The sequence below is a fragment of the Lagenorhynchus albirostris genome, chromosome 21 (genome assembly GCF_949774975.1).
Source record: "Lagenorhynchus albirostris chromosome 21, mLagAlb1.1, whole genome shotgun sequence".
NCBI lineage: Eukaryota > Metazoa > Chordata > Mammalia > Artiodactyla > Delphinidae > Lagenorhynchus > Lagenorhynchus albirostris.
In genome coordinates this window covers 9,404,247-9,422,614 of record NC_083115.1, presented here as the reverse complement: position 1 = coordinate 9,422,614, position 18,368 = coordinate 9,404,247, and the positions used below count along the sequence as shown (strand labels likewise).

General features: G+C 39.7%; 1 protein-coding gene across 6 annotated transcripts in view; it reads right to left on the bottom strand.

The window, feature by feature from the left end:
* FUT10 (fucosyltransferase 10) overlaps nt 1–18,352 on the bottom strand; it is a 122,075-nt gene extending 103,723 nt beyond the window's left edge. For 4 of the 6 annotated variants that reach the window (XM_060136340.1, XM_060136339.1, XM_060136338.1 and 1 more), the window contains exon 1: nt 3,759–3,826. The gene's annotated coding sequence lies outside the window, so the exon portion shown is untranslated. Of the gene's footprint in view, nt 1–3,758; nt 3,827–16,806 lie in introns of those variants that run through there. The other 2 variants (XM_060136337.1, XM_060136341.1) reach the window with 1 other exon arrangement.
* Between the last annotated feature and the right edge of the window lie 16 nt (nt 18,353–18,368).

Sequence of the window (18,368 nt, the reverse complement as noted above, 5' to 3'; positions counted from 1 at the left end):
TGGGACTAAGAAGACTTCCGCCCTGTGTCTCTGAGTGTAAAATGAGAAGCCAACCCTAGGTGACACACACCGGGGAGCTCTGGGAAGCCTCCTTGGATCATCTCTTCTCTAGTGATTGGTGAGTCATTTGGGTTAATGAGCGACTGTCTTAACTGAGTTTAAGGGTATATCAGGGAGAGCCTTTCAAAGGAATGTATCTAATTACCAAACAAATTATTCACACCAAAGTGTCATTTTCAAATAAGTTGACTCTCCCAACCTGTTTTCATTTTATGACGGGTAAACCCTCAGAGCGTCCCTTTAAGTGGGGTGCTGTCCTGGGAAAGGCTGATGACAAGGCAGGCAGATGGGAAGGTCTAAGGGCCTCCGGACAACTCTCCAGGCAATTTTTAACTAACTCTCTTCAATTCTACTTGTCCTCATGGACACTCCTCATCATTTGACTTCAAAAGCTTGATAACTGGGATTTCTACCAGTCTGACCCACTAGCATCCTCCATTCAGCTGTAGAGATGTTGTTGGAATGTAGACTGGATATCTCTCCTCTGATTAAAATCCATCAATGGCTTCCCAAAGAGTTCAAGATAAAGACCAAATTCATCAGTTTAGAAAACAAGACTCCCTGGACCCTGCCCTACTTCTCTAGCTTCTACCACACATACCCTTTGTTCTGGCTGTTCCTGGGATACAGCTTCCTGTTCTGTGCTCTGGTCCCTACCTACAACACCCACACCTCTTTCACTACCATAGCCATTCTCCTGGACGTTCAAGGCTACCTGCTTTGGGAAGGGTTACTCCTCCCTAGTACCAAGTCAGGAGATCTAGATCCATACCTTGTGCTTGTTTCTATCACAGCAGTGGAGAGAATGCTGGGGGGTTTTAGGAAACTCTTTAAAGCTGCTTTATTGGGTACATATAAAACAACTGTCGAACATTAAAAAGTTGACTAATGTAAACAAAAAAAAAAGTTGACCAATGTTGTTAATTATCAGAAGACTGTCCCTTGGCCTGATGAGCATGGTGTGATGGTTCCACAGTTTTCACTTTCATCCAGTTTTCTTTATTAACATTTATTTGTGTTAATGTGTTCCTCAACCTTTTTTAATAGACTTCAGATTTTGCTGAGTATTTATTTTTAGGTAGAGTGCTCTGGCTTGCAGATTTCTATCTGGGAAGGTGATCCTCTTGGCCAAGCACACATTGCAGGAGAAACAAAGAGAATAATGAGAGAGAAAGGGATACTGACAGCCTCGTGAATCAAGACTGGTGATTAACAGGGGTGATTAACTGGGGGAAGGAAGTTGCAGCACGAGCACCTTTACTTTTCTATTGTAGAACTGAAGGTGATGCCATTCTTAAATTCCAGACACATACTGAAGCACTCAAATTATACAGTATTTATACAATCTCACTTAGTGGGTCTACTTAACGTAGAAACTAGATAAAAACAAACCCAGACAGACAACTAAATAAAAAGACTCAAATAAAAGCATTCCAAAAAAATAGGTTTTTTAAGTGGAGGAGAGGGTCCAAGACTGGGAAAACTCTGTGTCACACTAAGAGCTGAACCAGCGCCTCGAGAATACGACTCTTTCTTTCTCGTCTTTTTCCTTGGAAGGTGTTCTTTGTAACTGTTCTTTCTCCAACAAGGGCTAACTGGTTACTCAGTAACAATTTTCCTTCCTGGCAAAAGGTTGTGAATTAAAGGCCCTCACCGCTTTGCTCATTCATGTAATCATGAGTGAGGAACCGATTAACAATGACAAAATCTGGCTAATACTTCAGATGCCTAAAGACGAAGGGCTGGACCAGATGATCTTCTGAGGTTGCATCCCAAAATTGAGCTCTCTGATCCCATGAATAGTGCCCAAGAGCACCACATAGAAGAAAAATTAATCAAGTAAAGAGACAGTGATCAAGACAATCTGCGTTATCACAAACTAAAGATTTCTGGAAATATATAAAACAAGAAATATTTCTGTATGACAAGTTTTAGGATTACTTGATCTTTATTCTCCTTTTGACTAATTCAACATTAACTTCTGAAAACTCTAATTTTATTCTCAAGTAAATGTCTGAAAAATACTGTAAATAAAGATAAACTTATCTTTTTTAATGTTTAACAACTCATGGTCAAGAACCCTATTACAAATGTTTATTGTAGAATGCTGGTAATTGAATTAGGTACTAGATTTCTTACTGACATCAACTCTTTACATTCCAAATTTAGAGAGCATTTAAATATGGGTTGGAAACGTCTGCAAACTGAGCAATAATTACACATATATGAATCACATCATTGTTTGTCCAAACAATACGTTCATTTTCTTTATTTCCTAACTTTAACCCTAGTGTGAATTTTTTTCAGAAATGTTGTTTTAAGATAAAACTTGAAAACTACTTTTTTTTTTCGTTGAAGAATTTAAGATGAGCCATAAAACAGTAACAGCTGAGACTGTATATTTAAATTCACTGTTACACACTGCCATCTAGCAGGAAGGCAGCAAATGAAGAGTCAGGACAGCAATTTCAAAAATGGGGCAGACCTACATGATCCTCGGATGCTAGGACATTGCCTCTGGCTTACAGGCAGGAGAGGGGGAAAGTTCTAACATTGAGCCTAGATTGGTGGCTCTGCCCCTTTATTGTGCAAATACCTGGGCCGCTTATTCAATGCAGATAGTAGCCAGGACCCACTTAAGAGTCCCCCTTGGGAGATCACGTGGACCAGGCAGGAGAAACAATGCCCTAGTTGTAGAGTGACATCACTAACAAGCCCACCAGTGGTCATGAGTTTCTAGGGTGTCTCATCTTCAGAGAAGGAAGGATGTATAAGGAGATTGAGGTCCTGAAGACCAACTTGCCAGATTCAAAATTACAAGCAGCCCTCAAATGAAATGAACAATCCAGGTCACGACATGCATACTACTCTACCCGACTATCGCAGGGCTCTGTGACAGTTGGGGCCTGCTGGAGCAAAACAGTCATTTTGCGTGGCATTTGCTGTATATTAAAGAAGCGTTAAAAGATCTCCCCAAAATGTCTTAAAATCACACCAATGTTCTTTTTATACGTTACACTAGCTGAGTTCTGAGGGCACTAATCAGGTGCAAAAATACCTAAGAAATGGCTTGCATATGATAAGCAAAGCCTGCAGTGCCGGGGACTCTCGCGGAGCATCTTCTCCGTTAAATACGCAATGCTCTCTACAGCTCGACAGCCAGAATCGCTCCTACTTCAGCACACAAAATCAGCAACAAGTGATTCTCAGTCAAGACACGGGGAAGAAGGAAGCCGTTCACAAAGCACAGAGGCGGAGTTAGGTTCTGGAATTGGTGGGGCTGGGAAGATCGTGGCAGAGGGGGAGGTACGCGAAAACCTTCCTTGGGAGGGGGGTAGGGGTGGAGGCGACGGGAACCCGCGCGCTTCCCGGGGCTCCCGCCGAGGCCCCTGCTCATCACTGCCTCCCACCTGTGCTTTTCAGCAGCCAGATGGGTTTGCATCTCAGGCAGTGTCCCTGGAAAGCACTGCCCAAGGTTTCCCAAAGCAGACTTGGATTCTTTCTCAGCATACTACCCCGCCTTCCTCGACACACACTCCCGTCTGGGCACAAAGAGGTTTCCTACGGCTATGAGTCCGGTGGGCAGCGTCCCAGCTCCCGCGCGCGTCAGCCAAGTCTCTTTTCGTTTCTCGGCACCGAGACTCTGCTCCCACCAAGCCACTGCTCAAGCCAGGAAAGACCCAGAGGTTCACACTCACCTCGTCATGGAGAAGTAGGCTCCCCACGGCCGGCTGCAGCCCCGCGGTTTTTCACTTTCAGTTTGCGCCCGGCCGGAGTTCAGGCGAAGACTCGGAGAGGAGATTTGGGAAAGGGGATAACCCTCGGCGCGTCCAGGCCCAGCGATCCTGGATCCGGGTTTTCATGGATGCCCCGTTTAAAAGCCTGCGGCGCCTCGGTTCTGGAGAAACACACGCCCGCCCCTCACTTGCCAGTCCGGGGCGCGCAACCCTCTCAAGTTCCTGGGAGGCTCCTGAGACCCTCTTTCTTCTGCTTCTCAAACTCTAACAGTGGAGCTCCTTCAAAGTCACCTATTCAGGAAAACTGAGAACCTTTTAAGCAAATCAGAGGCCTGGGTACCTTTAATCAGCTGCCAGTGTTCGGTAGCCTGAGCAGGATCATTTAGCTCTATTTTACTGACTTTTAGCTACTGAATTCCAAACTCAGAGAACCCAATTAAAATTATTTTGGCCTAGTCTAGACAGGAAGTGATAAACCTAGGGAGGTCTTTCAAGACCTTGGGAGGGCCAGGACTGAGGTGAGGCGTCTAGGGATCAACATTTGAGGAGGTACTGACCCTCAGAGTCATGCACATGTTGGGCACGCTTGCAGGAACCTGACAGTGATTGCTGCCAGAGGCCTGCCTCACTCTCCTCCAGGTCCTGAGAGCTCCAGTGCCAAGCACCTCAATTAACTTCTCTGTAAAAGCAGGTTGATAGTAACGATATCAACTTCTAGAAAACACCAAACACAAAGGGAAAGACTGATAAACTGGATGTCATTAAAAGTAAGAAATACTGTTCATCAAAAGACACTATTAAAAGAATTGGAAACAATCCAGGGAGTAGGTGAAGAAATCTGCAATCGATTTATCAAACAAAGAATTCATATTCAGAATAAAGCAAGAACATCTACAGTGCAATAAGGAAAACACAGTCCAACAGAAAGGGGGAGGGAAGGGACCAAAGACACACAGCACTGCACCAAAGAGGAATCCAAATAGCCAATGAGTACGTGAAAAGATGCTTAACTTCGTTAACCATTCAGGGAAATGCAACTTAACACAACAATGATATACTATTTACACACCCACCAAAATGGCTACAGATTTTAAAACTGATACTGAGCAAAGGCAAAGCTGTGAAACACATGGAACTCTTGTGCACTCTTAGTGGGGGTATAATTGTTACAGCCACTTTGGAAAACTTGTCTATCAGTATTTACTAGAGTCAAACAATTTTACTCCAAGGTACATGCCTAGAAAACATGCATACATATGTACATCAAAAGACAGGTATATAACGGGGCCACAAAACACACCTTAACATATTTCAAAGAATAGACATCATACAAAATATGGTCTTAGACCACAGAAGAATTAAACCAATTAAATCAGTAACAGAAATATTCTAAAATACTTGGCAATATTTTGGAACATCCCCAGATATTTGAAGATTAAATGACACACTTCAAAATAACACGAGTCAAAGAAAAATTCTCCAGAGAAATCAAAATATTTCGAACCAAATGAAAATGAAAATATAACCTATCAAAATTTGTGGGATGCAGTGGAAGCAGAGCTTAGAGGGAAAATTGTAACACTGAATTATATCATTGAATGTTAGAAAAGAAAACATCTAAAATCAATATGCTAAGCTTCCATTGTAGGAAACTAAAGAAAGGGGAGCAAATTAAATTCAAAGGCAGCAGAAGAGAAGAAATAATAAAAATTAGAGCAGAAATCAATGAAACTGAAAGCAGGGAATTGACAGAAAATCAATGAAACCAAAAGTTGGTTCTTTGAAAAGATCAATAAAATTGACAAACCCTTACCTAGGCTAACCAGTAAAAAAGCGAGAAGACACAAATTACTAATATCAGAAATAAAAGAGGGGCCATTGGACATTAAAGATAATAAAGGTCAGGAGAATGAGACAAGTCCAGACTAGGAGAAAATATTTGCCAAAGTTATATATGATAGAGTCCGGTTATCCAAAATATACAAAGAACTCTTAACACTCAACAATAAGAAAGCAAACAACCCAATTAAAAAATGGGCAAAAGACCTGGACACATCACCAAGGAAAATATATAGATGGCAGATCAGCATATGAAAAGATGGTCAACATCATGTCATCTTGACTACTATAATACCTTCCCAACAGCTCCCTGCTTTCACACTTGCCTCCACATGACAGCCAGAGTGATCCTTTCAAATCACAAATCAGATCATGTCCATATTCCACTCAAAAACAGCCATGTAAAATAAAGTCATGAACTATAAGGTCTTATACGATCTGGCTTTTGGCTACTTCCCCAATTTTCTTTCCCAGTATTCTCCAGCTCACTCACTGCTTTCCACCCACACTGCCCCCTTGCTGTTTCTCAGACACACCAAGCCTGCCCAAACTCAGCCCCTTTGGATTTGCTTGTTCATATGCTTAGAATGGTCGTTCCCCAGGCATTTGCATGGCTCACTTTTTACTGTTTCATATTCAGGAAATCGTGGTAGTTTGTGTTTTTCAAGAGATTGTTTCATCACAATTGTCAGATGTATGTGTGTAAATTTGTTCATAGTATTCCCTTATTATCCATTTGATATTTTTAGTGATATCCCCTGTTCCATTCCTGATATTGGAAATTTATGTCTTTTCTCTTTTTAAATTTGTCAGTCTCTACAAGTTTGTCAATTAATCTTTTCAAAGCACCAGCTCTTTGTTTCACTGATTTTCTCTATTGTTTTCCTGTTTTCAATTTCAATGATTTCTGTCCCTATCTTTATTATTCCTCCCTTCTGCTTGCTTGCGGTTGATTTTGCTCTTCTTTCTCTTGGTTCTTGAGTCAGAAGCTTAGATTATTGGTACTTTTCCTCCTTCCTAATGTATTTGCATTTAATGCCATAAATTTTTCTCTCAGCACTGCATTAGCTGTGTCCCACAAATTTTGAGATGTTGTATTTTTAATTTTCATTCAGTTCAATGTATGCATTGATTTCCCTTGGGACTACATTGATTATTTATAAATATATTATTTACTTTCCACATGTCTGGAAAATTTCCTATTATTCTTCCAGTTATTAATTTCTAGTCTGATTCCATTGTAGGCAGATAACATACTCTGTATGATTTCAATTCTTTTTAAATTTATTGAGGTTTGTTTTATGGCTCAGGATATGGTCTATCTTGGTATATGTTCCATGTGCACTTGAAAAGAATGCATTCTATTGTTGAGTGGAGTAATTTATAAATGTTGATTAGATCCCATTGATTCATGGTGTTGTTGAGGTCTTCTATATGCTTGCTGCTTTTCTGTCTAGTTGTTCTATCAATTGTTGAAGTGCAGCTAAAATTATGCATTTGTCTATTTCTTCTTTCAGTTCTATCAGTTTTTGCCTTATATATTGAGCAGCTCTTTTGTTTGGTGCATACACATTTAGGTTTGCTTTATTTCCCTTTACATTTCTTTACCCTTCACCATTTATAACATAATTGTCTTAAGTACTTCCTCTACATACATTTAGAACCACATTAAACAATGTTATAACTTTTGCTTTAACTGTCAAACATAATTTAGAACATTCAAGAAGAGAAGCAAAACCTACTGTATTTATCCATAATTTTTCTTACCACGTTCTTTATTCCCTCCTGATACTCCAATGTTGATCATTTCTGTTTAGAGAACTTCCTTTACCCATTCTTTTAGGATACATCTACCAGCGACAAATTCTCTTAGTTTTTCATCTGAGCATGTCTTGATTTCTCCTTCATTCCATATTTTTACCGGTTATAGGATTCTAGGTTGGGGTTCTGTCCCATTTCAGAGTTGGGACCAAAATCTTAGGGGCATTTTCCTCTTTTGTCATCTCTGTCATAGTATCTGACCCAGACCTTGTGGATTCACAGACACATCTAACTCAAATGTAGTCCTGCTTGGGAGATGTCCAGAGCTTTAATCTGTTTTACTAGTATTTTTTATTTTTTAAAGGTGGCTTTGACCCCCAGTTGCACACATGTCCTTTTTTTTTTACCAGGTGGCATAAGGGTTAGAGGCATTGTGGCAGGCGGGGAATAAAATTTCTCTAAAACCCCAACCCCCTACAAAGGCTTATATTCTTTTACATTTTTAGGAGTTGTATAGTCTTGTATTTTACCAAAAACCGTGTTGGGGATAACTCGCATCTTATCTGACCAAATGACTTTCAGAACCTTATATGGTGTCTGGAGCTTTAATTTTCCCCGGGTTCACTGTCCATCTTTTGTTTTTTCTTTTTTTCCCATATGTTTCAGCAAAACCTACAAAGTGTCCTGCAACAGAGGCAAGTCTTCACATGTTAATATTATATCATTAATGTAACTGGCCCGTTTTACTAATGTGAGGAAGGAGACCAGGGACAGGTCTTGGGTTACCATCCCATGACATATGCGTAACCTGTGTAGGTAACCTGGGGGAAGCATTTGAAAGGTTTATTATTGTCTTTCCCATGCGAAGGCAAGTTGATCTTAGTTATCAGAAATGTGTACTTGTTGGAGCTTTTTTTTTTTTTTTGTAAATCTCTATGAAGGTGAAGCACCTTTGTAGAAACACCTTTGTAAAAGCATCACAGTAAAACAGTAACTGTCTGTAAATGACAAAAGACTTTAAAATAGCCATGGTTAAAGAGCTGATAAAAATTTTTTAGACACAAAATCTTTGTATTCTAGGCAGACTATATTAAAGGTAAAGAAAAACCTTTGTTCACAATTTTTAAAAAGCAGAGTAATAATCTAAGAAAAATTTATTCTTTTAACAGAGAGAAAACCAAATTTTAATTTTGTACCATGTACTTTTGACATTAATTTTTTCTTAAATTTAAATAATTTAGTTTAATCTTAGCTTGACCACAAATAAATTTTTTAAAGGTTTTTCCTTCACAAATCTTTTGATTTTTACAAAACTTGTGATTTTACAAATCTTTTGTGATTTCCGTAAACATTTTGTAACTTTTTATATCTCATTAGGTTTTATCTTTTTAAATTTTGAAATAATAATTTTATTTTAGGACAAAATTATTATCTTTTTAATTTAAAACATGTCCTTTAAAACATATCTGTGGACAAAAAGATGTCTGACATTCCAGTAAACAACAAATGTTCCCCACCATCAGTCCATCAGCTACCACAGTCACCCCTGATGGTGTACCCTGAGGGGAATTCAGAATGAAAAAAAACAGGATACTGGCCCTAGATAGTTAAGTGCATATCAGTGGAAAAATTTCAGTGAACCCAGACGCTTGCATCTTCCCATACACAGAAAAGCACTAAAATCATTAACTTGAGATGTCTGTTTTTGTGATTAGCAGTAATCTTTTGAGGTTTGACTACATAGTTTTTGTGTGTTTGTTTTGGTTTGTTTGTTGCAAAAACTCCTATATTTAGGCTCCTCCCTTACCTCTTTGCAACAGTTCCTCACTAATGTCCTCCAATAAAGCATAATTCTCAGCTTTTACGTTGTGCAACATTTTTTATCTAAAAACAAAACAAAATACATTTTATTTTCTTTACCAGAAGTGCATCTCACCCTTCTTTTACCAGAAACACACATTCTACTTTTTATATACACTGATTTTTTTTTCATCCTTATTATTTCTACTAGCTTTGTAAAACAAAAAAAGCAAAACAAAAGCTTAGTTCTTTTACAAATCGATTTTGGCAAGAGAACTTTTATGAAAAAGCCCTCCATCCACTCACCCACCCCCTTTTTTTTTTAGCATCTATGGGCAATGTTTTGTTTAACTCCTGGAGTGTTTACGTTTTAAAAACACAGTAAGATTTACAACCACAAGGGACAGAGAACAAATGTAAGTTTTCTCCTAGGCTTTGGGGTAATTGTTATTTAAAGTTTCCCTTTGTATTAGGAGTCAGATGGCAAGAGGCTTTTTGTTCTTTTCTCATCAATCACTTCAACATCCTCCTCTTTTTCTTCTTCTTCCTAGAAACTCCACCTCTTGGTATCCTAACCAGGTTTTGTCACAAGCTCAGGTCTCTAAACTTACCAACCTGCTCTCCCACCCTGTGTGTCAGCCCAGAGCTAGCAGAGCAGTGAATACTGCACATCCTTCCGTACCTCAGCTCTTCCTTTAACGTTTTAACTTTCATTTCAGCCTCTAGTTGGGCATCGGTGCCCAGCCCGAACTGCCCCCAGTAGAGGCCAGCCCCCCGTGGCAGCCACAAGTTTACCTTCTTTGTCACAGGGCACTCTGCACAGTTCCTTAAACACCGCATGGCAGCAGCCGGCGTTCTCAGGGCGCCCCTGTACGCATGCATTGGCCCACAGGCACCCCACACATCAGCCACGCCTGCCCACGGAGAGGTGGAGGGCCCACCTGAGATCTCCCCCTGTGGATCCCTCTTTCCTACAGCCCATTTCTTTGGTCTCCTGGCTCACTCTTCCGCTGTTGGTTTGCAGCTTCCCAGGGAGCTTCCTGGGTGAAACGTGAAATCACCACCCTACCCCAGCACCACCGCCACCATAAGCAGGGAAGGGAGAAACCAAAGAGGCAGACCACTCCAGACTGGTGGGCAGCAGGTTCAATAAGCAAAGGAACTTACATCGGAGGCTGTAAGACAAGTAGATTTCCATACCCACCCACCAAATCTTACAAGTTTACCCAGAAGTTTAACTGGGCTTGGTCATGTACACAGTCCATGTGGTCTCAACATTGCATGACTGTCTCCAGGCTGTGTCCCTGGGCAGCTTCTAGATTGGGGAAGGCGAGCAGAGGGCACATTTCAAGGACAGGGAGGGAGTGAGCAGCCGCTGAATGCCCGGGTCCAGCTTGAAGGCCAAACCTGGGGTCACGTCTTTCTGATGACCTTTCCCAACACATGGCTATGATGTCATCCAACATATTCCTACATCCCTCCTATTTCACGCAGAATGATATTTAAATCATGAAACTTAATCAGATTCAAAATCAAATTGGTTTTTGGTGAGGATACTTCATAAGTGGAGTTGTGTATATTGTATATATCATATCAGAATAAGAATTTTGGTTTATCCTCTCCATCTGTGATTTTATGATTGATGGGGTGTACTTTGAATATTCTGCTGATGTAAAATGGTATCTAGTTATATTTGTAACTCACGTTTCACAATTATAGGTTAGAATGAGCACATCGTTTCCTGTGTTTATTGACCATCTGTTTCTTTTTCTGTGATGTACCTATTCACATATTTTGCCCACTTTCTGTTGATGTTTCTCTCTTTTTTATTGATTAGTAGAAATTCATCATGTGTTCAGGATTCTAATTCTTCTTCAATAATATACATTTCAAATTGCTTATAGTCCCTGTTTTTTCTTTTCATTTTATTTTGACTTTTAAAAAATTAATTAATTAATTAATTTTTATTTTTGGCTGTGTTGGGTCTTTGTTGCTGCACGTGGGCTTTCTCTAGTTGCGGTGAGCGGGCACTACTCTTCGTTGTGGTGCACAGGCTTCTCATTGCAGTGGCTTCTCTTGTTGCAGAGCATGGGCTATAGGTGCGCAGGCTTCAGTAGTTGTGTCACATGGGCTCAGTAGTTGTGTCGCTCAGTCTCAGTAGTTGTGGCGCACAGGTTTAGTTGCTCCACAGCATGTGGGATCTTCCCGGACCAGGGATCGAACCCATGTCCCCTGCATTGGCAGGCGGATTCTTAGCCACTGCACCACCAGGGAAGTCCCTTTATTATGACTTTTAATGCCCACAAGCCTTTCATTTTTGTGAAAGGTTATAATTACTAATCTTTTCCTTTATGGTCTGTGCTATTTGTATCCTAATTAAGAAATCTTTTTCTACATTGAGATCATAATGATATCCTCCTCTATTTTCTTTTTAACATTTTGTTTTCACATTTAGGTCTTTATTCTTCTATGAAATAAATTTTTATAATATAATATCCAATTTTATCTTTTTCCACATGAATGACCCATTGTCCCAACACAACTTATTCATAATTCATCCAGTCTGCACTAATCAGCAATGCTACCTCTGTCATATATTGGCTTTCCTTCTATGAGTAGAAATGTTTCTGGTTCTCTGTTCTGTTCCACTATTCTCTTTCTAAAATTTGGTGCCATTGCACATTGCTGCAAATACTATATGTTTAAAATAAAAAAATATTTTTAGATGTTGGGGGTAGCTTATTAATTTATTTATTTATGCTGTGTTGGGTCTTTGTTTCTCTGCGAGGGCTTTCTCTAGTTGTGGCAAGCGGGGGCCACTCTTCATCGCGGTGCGCGGGCCTCTCTTGTTGCGGAGCACAGGCTCCAGACGCGGAGGCTCAGCAGTTGTGGCTCATGGGCCTAGTTGCTCCGCGGCATGTGGGATCCTTCTAGACCAGCGCTTGAACCCGTGTCCCCTGCATTAGCAGGCAGATTCTCAACCACTGCGCCACCAGGGAAGCCCTAAAATAAATTTTAATATCTTGTCAGGAAATGGTATTCACCTTGTTCATCTGTTCCGTGCCTCACAATTAGGTGTTTTGTAGCAGGACAGCTATCTCCCTTGAAGGTGGTTGATATTACCATTGTTAAAAATTATCAAGAAAGGCTCCAAAGTAGTCTAACTTATTTCTGACCCACCCTACTACCAAGAACAATTGTTAAAGCTGACAGAATATGATGAAAAGATGACAAAATATGAACACTTGCCAGGCTTACATCCTGAAGGGAAGGGAAAGCCAGAGCGGTGAGCCCACTTATACCCTCAAGGAACCTACATTTTGAAGGTGGCAGTCCAAAGGCCTAGAAGGTGAGCAGAAATATGTAGCTGAAAGGATGTTGAGATGCTGAGCAGAGCTTTCAACAGTTTCACAGGGCTGTGGGGAGGAAAAATGGTCTAGGAACCATTAAAAAGGAGGGCAATATATAACTGACTATAGTAAAATTTAAGAGACATATGAGACATGTTGAAAAGTTCTAACAGAAGTGTCTTAGTCAATTTTCTACTGATAATAATCACAACGATAACTCATTCCATAACGTTTTTTTCATAATACATAGACCTTTAAGATTACCGGATATTTTTTTAAAACTATTTCAATTTATAACAATATTTCTGGTAGGGAATATGATAGGATAATCAATAAAGCACTTCTCAAGATTAAAAATATATTACATTAGGATAAAATTCTGTTGAGGAAATAGAATATATTTTTGTTCAAGAAGAAGGGGAACTATATAATATTTCTGACTGTTAGGGTTTATTCCATTTTTTTAAATTAAAGATTTTTGTTTTCAAATCTCTATGATATTTAGGTTCCAAGAATCCAAATGTAATCTTCTAACATGTCCATGTTTATAATATACCATAAATTACATAATTTTAACTATTTAAATTTACGATGAAAATTCCTAGGTATCAGTTTAATAATGTGTGATGGAGCACACAGTTTTCCAAAATTATTTTAGGGAGCACCCCAGAAAAAAATGTCAACATTACAGCTCTAAGGTGATCTCACCAGGTTCATGGTTTTAATGAGCTCCAAATGTATATCTATAGTGTTATTTCTCCCCTGAATCCAGAGTTGTATACTAACTGCCTTTTCAGCATTTTCACTTGTATATCTAATTTGGCATTTTGAACTTAACAAGTCCAAAACTGACCACCCACCAAATTTGCACACTTCCCAGCACATTCTGGTCACCTAGCTAGCTGCTCAGACCCTAAATGGCAGAGTCATCATTGACTCTTTGCTTTCTCTCACATTCCACATCCAATCCATCTGCAAATCTTCTGAACCATACCTTAAAAATATATCCTACTACCTTCTAACTACCTAAATTCAACCACTGTTAACATTTGGTGCCACTTGCTTGGCCATTCTTTCTCTGTTGGTCTATGTGTGTGTTTGTGCGTATGTCTGTATACACACACACACACACACACACCTACACATACATATTTTTTTCTATTTCTTTTAGATCCTTTGCATTTCCATATACACTTCACGATAAGCTTGTCAAATTCTATAAGCATCTTATCAGAATTATGATTTAGAAGGCACCGGATCTATAGATCAAACAGTGGAGAACAGATTTCTTAATGACAGTGAAACATTCAAGTCTTGAACATAATATATCTCTCCACTAAAAAAATTGTCTCTACAAAGTTTTTGAAGTAGAAATCTGGTGTCAGGATTTTTGAAAGCCTCCAGTTTGTTTTACTGTGAAGGCGAGGCTGACTACACTTGTGCCTAATTTGGCCCCAGTCTGCTCCCCAGTCTCATGTCCTTTCTCTCTCCCCTTTTCTCACCACCCTCTGGCCCACACGTTCCCCGTGCTACTCCTTGATCACTCCAAGCATCTTATCTCTGGGACTCTGCATTTGCTCTTTATTTGCCTCAACAGATACTCATACGTTTTCATATGACTTATTCCCTCACTTCACTGAGGCTCCCTAGATATCATTTCCTCTGAATCCTTCTCTGATTACCCATTCTAAAAGAGCATCATCCTTTCCATCTCTGTTCACTGACCTAGCTTTATTATTTTTTTATAACATCACCACTGCCTGACATCACGTCATATAATTTATTTGCTTACTATCTGTCTCCTCGCTACCAAGTAAGCTCCATGAGAGCATAGATCCTTTTTTTTTCACTGCTGCATCTCCAGCACCTAGAACTGTATCTGGCACATAGCAGGTACTCCAAATTATTTGATGAATTAACTAAAGGCTTTTGGAAGGAGAGGAGTGAAAGAAAACATTTACTTCTCACTTAATAGGCTTTAGAAAATAAACTAGCCTGCATTCTTGTATTACTTGTAATTATTTTTTTAAAAATATGTCTCACTTTGAGGATGTTTCTACATTCTGCATTTCCATTTGAAGTCCTCACTCTTTAGGAGGAAAACTTGTTAAGAGCCATTTCTAAGGTGGTTGCAAGTCAATTTTATTTACCAAAAAACCGTTACAACTAAAAAACGAACTCAGTAAGTTGCAGAATACAAAATCAATATACAAAAATCTATTGCATTTCTATACACTAATAATGAACTATCAAAAAGAGAAATTAAGAAAACAATCCCATCTACAATTGCATCAAAAAGAATAAAATACCTAGGAATAAATTTAACCAAGGAAGTGAAAGATCTGTACACTAAAACTGTAAGACATTAATGAATGAAACCGAAGAAAATGCAAAGATATTCTGTGCTCATGTATTAGAATTAATATTGTTTAAGTGTCCATACTACTCAAAGCAATCTACAAATTCAGTGCAATCCCTATCAAAATTCCAATGGTATTTTTCAGAGAAATAGAACAATCCTACAATTTGTACAGAACCACAAAGACCCCAAATAGCCAAAACAATCTTGAGAAAGAAGAACAATGCTGGAGGCATCATGCTTCCTGATTTCAAACTATATTATGAAGTTATAGTAATAAAAAAACAGTATGTTATTGGCATGAAAACAAACACACTGATCATTGGAAAAGAATACAAAGCCCAGAAATAATCCATGCTTATATGGTCAATTAACATACAACAAAGAGCGAACAACATACAATGAAAAAAGGACTATCTCTTCAATAAACAGTGCTGGGAAAACAGGACAGCCACATTCAAAAGAGTAAAACTGGACGACTATCTTACACCATACACAAAAATCAACCCCAAATGGATTAAAGACTTGAATGTAAGACCTAAAACCATAAAGCTCCAAGAAAAAAACGTAGGTGGTAAGCTCCTTGTCATCAGTCTTGGCGATGATTTTTCAGATCTGACACCAAAAGGAAAGGTAACAGGAGCAAAAACAAACAAGTGAGACTACACTAAACTAAAAAGATTCTGCACAGCAAAGGAAACCATCAACAAAATGAAGAGGCGGCCTACTAAATGGGAAAACATACTTGCAAATCATGTTTGATAGGGGGTTAAAATCCAAAATATATTTTAAAAACTCATACAACTCAATAGCAAATAAAACCCACAAACAATCTGATTAAAAAATGAGCAGAAGATCTGAATAGACATTTTTCCAAAGAAGACACACAAGATGGGCAACAGGTACATGAAAAGATGCTCAACATCACTAATCATCAGGGAAATGGAAATCAAAGACACAATGAAATACCCTCTCACCCACACAAATGTTGGTGAAAATGTGGAGAAAAGGGAACCCTCTTGCACTGTTGGTGGGAATGTAAATTGGTGCAGCCACTGTGGGGAACAATATGGAGGTTCCTCCAAAAATTAAAAATAGAACCATGTGATCCAGTAATTCCACTTCTGGGTATTTATCCAAAGAAAATGAATACACTAACTCAAAAAGATGTATGCACTCCCATATTCATTGCAGTATTATTTACCATAGCCAAGATACGGAAACAACCGAAGTGTCTATCGATGGATGAATTTAAAAAGATAATGTAGTATATATGTACAATGGAGTATTACTCAGCCATAAAAAATGAAACCCTACCATTTGCAACAACATGGATGGACCTTGAGAGCATTACGCTAAGTTAAATAAGTCAGGGAAAGATCTTACTTAAATATGGAACCTCAAAACAAAACCAAACAACAGAGCTCATACAGAGAACAGACTGGTGGTGGCCAGAGGGGAGGGGTGGGATGGGGGCAAATGCTCCAAGGGGGACAAAAGGCACAAACTTTCAGTTATAAAATAACTAAGTCATGGGGAGATTATATATATACATATGTCATGGGGATATATATATATAACATATAATCAGCATGGTGACTGTAATTAATCATACTGTTGCAAACTTGAAAGTTGCTGAGAGATATTTTTAAAAAAATCAGAATTAGTCTGTATTCTAAAACACACACACACAATTTGTACCAATTAAATACAATAAAGTTGAAAGGGGATATAAGTTTTCTTTTTTTAAACAGACAATTGTAAAATACTACAGCCAACTCACTATACACAAAAATCATGAACGGCAGCTTTGCATTACAATCTCCAATATCTTACTCATAACATTTCATGTAATATGTCAATTACACCTCAATTTAAAAAAATTATTTACGGGACTCACCTGTTGGTGGTGAGCAGGGACGGAGTGTTATAGTAAATCATACTGAAAACACACACTATTTCCCCTACTTAATTCGGGGAGTGTGCTGTAGTCCAGGTGGTGAGTCTCGTCCAGCTTTTGAGTTCTTCCACATTTTCCAAACTTCCAATCCAGTTTTAAACTTGATTTTACTAACATAAAAGGGTACGGGTATTTCTAGTATGACTTTCCTCTGGTCTCTAAACCAGCCTTGCATAAGGCAGTAGGCTAGTGACAACCATCACACTGGTTCATTACGAAGCAATGTAAACTATGCTTTTAACATACTGTTACCAAATCCAAGCTCCTACTGCCCGCTGCGTGGCAGGCCAATGAATCAAAAGATGAGTTACTGAAGCAAGGAAGAGCAATTTTATTCGGAAAGCCAGCGGATGGAGAAGATAGTGGCTTTCTTTACACTAAAAGGGGAAGGGGTGTGGCTGATTGCTGCAAACTTCTTGGGGCCATAATTCTTTGTTCTTGCAGCCGTCCACTAGGTCAGGTCAGGATGCTCCTATTAGCCTCCAACAAGGCAAACGTTCTCTGCTCTGCAACTTTTTATCTCTATATGAATGGGAAAGGGTTACACCTTTAAAGGTCAGAGCCTTGAGGATGGGCTCTCCCGCATATTTCAGGCTACAGGCAACATTCTTTTAGTTATTAAGCTGTAGCAAAAGCAAGAGAATACAAAGGTGAACTAAAAGCAGCAGATCCAATATGAAGTCACATTTGTGCTTCTCTGTTACAATAGTACCTGTAGTCCTTGCATACACCCATTTTTCTAATGGGAAACAGCTTTGCTGAAGGTTGACTGACGTGCCCCAAAACATCTAGTAAACTGAAGTTGGTTTTTATAACCTAAATTTGGCTCCCCAAACCAGTGCTAAATCAATGCTTTCTAACAGGGCGGTTCTAATGCCTAGTTTTCATCTGCATGCAACAAAATTATACTATTTATGATATACTAAATTATTTTATAATGTGATATGCAAACTAAGGGCCATCCTTACTCTGGGATTGTGCCTTTCTTACTCCACTGGTATTGAAGTGGCTTTTCTTTTGAAAAACGGTATGAGCTAGCAAAGATTTTCTTCTTCCCCTGTCAAAAGAAAAAGCGCGGGGCGGGGGGTAAAATATCTGACCCAGGAATTTCAAAAGTCAGGACCCAATACCACACCAAACGGGGGGGGGGGTTAAGTGCGGAAGCAAGGGTCTTAAGTCTAAAAAGCCCGCGTTTGAGGTCCACAGACTCAGCGAAAGAGCGAGAACACTGCAGCCCCGACGGCCCGGAGCTGAGGCCCCGCCGGCGGCGGTGCGCGCCCCGCGGAGGGAAGGCCCAGCGGGCGGGGCCGGCGGCTAACACCCAGGGACCGTCAAACCACTCGCTAGACAGGGGCGCTCCCGGCGCTCTCGGCCTCCGCCCTTCGAAATGCCGCCGGCTCCTGCGCGGGCTCCCACGGGCCCTTAGCCGGGTTTACAGTCCCAAGGGGAGCCGGGGACAAAACCTAAGCGGTACGAGCGCGCGGTGACAGTCCAGTGGCGGC